This window comes from Chenopodium album, chromosome 6 (genome assembly GCF_948465745.1).
Source record: "Chenopodium album chromosome 6, dcCheAlbu1.1, whole genome shotgun sequence".
Lineage (NCBI taxonomy): Eukaryota > Viridiplantae > Streptophyta > Magnoliopsida > Caryophyllales > Amaranthaceae > Chenopodium > Chenopodium album.
In genome coordinates, this window is record NC_137839.1 from 31,440,065 (window position 1) to 31,441,578 (window position 1,514).

Genomic DNA, 1,514 nt, shown 5'->3' on the forward strand with positions numbered 1-1,514 from the left:
TCAGAGATGGCGGTTCCAAAGAAACTTAGTGATTATTCACAACCAAAGCTTACGGATTTTCCACATCTCACCCCCACTCCGGCTCTTGATGGGGTTCAATTTGAAATTAAGCCTCAATTTATAACGATGATAGAGAGGAAGCAATTCAGTGGAGCCAAGGGTGAAGACCCGAATCTTCACATTGCTGACTATTGTCAATATTGCAACACCATAAGGCAAGCCGGGGTCACTCAAGACCAAATCAGGGAGATTCTCTTTCCCTTTTCTTTAACTGGAAAAGCTAAATTGTGGTTTAATGGTTTAAATAGAACTACGCTTGGTATAACTGACTGGGAAACTCTTGTTTTGAATTTTTATAACAAATATTATCCTGCAGAGAGAACAGCAGTACTATTGAGTGCGATTCAGAATTTCGCCCAAGAAGCCGATGAGTCTTTATATGAGGCTTGGGAGAGGTTCAAGGACTTACAAAGAGAATGCCCTCACCACAATTTAGCACAATGGCAGTTAATCCAAGCCTTTTATAACGGCATTGGAAATTCTTCTAGAATAATTTTAGACTCTGCAGCTAGTGGGAGATTTATGAATCTTAATGTTGATGACGCAGGTCAGGTTATTGAAGACATGGCGATACACAATTCCCAATATGGGAATCCAAGAGGATTTGCTAACAAGGGGAAACACAGCGTCGACTCTGTATCCTTTTTGCAAGCTCAACTGACCTCTATTTGTCAAAAATTAGATAATCTGAGCACTGCTAACGTAGCCAATGTTTCTGCGATTAATAATAATTCTAATGAGGCTTTCTGTGAAAATTGTGGTATTGTAGGTCATTGGGAGCAGGATTGCAGGAGTTCCGTGGAGCAAGTTAATGCCTTCCAAGCTTATAGGCAGAATAACCCATACTCCAACACTTACAATCCTGGGTATCGGAATCATCCATACCTTTCCTACCGGAGCACTAATGTTCAAAATCCACCACCACAAGAACCACAGGTGCCACAGCAACAGCAGCAGAAATACTATCATCCCAATGCTGGCCAAAAGAATCAACCACAACAACCCCCCTCATCTTCAGACCCTTCTTTAGGGGAAATTAGAGCAATGTTGGTTAATATGCAAAAGCACATGGAGAGCAGAGATGCGACAATTGATCAAATTCTAGCGCATAACAAAATTGTAGATAATCAAATTGCGCAACTTTCCGCTACTCTACAAGCACGCCAACAGGGAGCCCTGCCGGCACAACCGACTAGGCCTACGGATCAAGCATTTGCGATTACTCTAAGGAGTGGTTCAAACTATGAAGGGCCCTCTATGCCCAGAGTTGATGAACCTATTTTATTAAATAATGCTAATCTTGATTCCATTAAACCAAACAATGTAATTGCTAGCCCTGCAGGGCTAGAAGATAATACTAACACATCTAATCCTACATTGCAGGGTAAAACTCCGGAGAAGGTGGCTACTCCAGACAAAGAGAAGAATGCTCAAAAGCCAATTATCAAACTTCC

General features: G+C 41.7%; 1 non-coding gene across 1 annotated transcript; it reads right to left on the bottom strand.

Moving 5' to 3' along the window:
- Positions 1-387: 387 nt before the first annotated feature.
- Positions 388-494, bottom strand: LOC145637562 (small nucleolar RNA R71). Its single transcript, XR_014114333.1, has one exon. It is a non-coding gene; the product is annotated as a small nucleolar RNA R71 (small nucleolar RNA).
- Between the last annotated feature and the right edge of the window lie 1,020 nt (positions 495-1,514).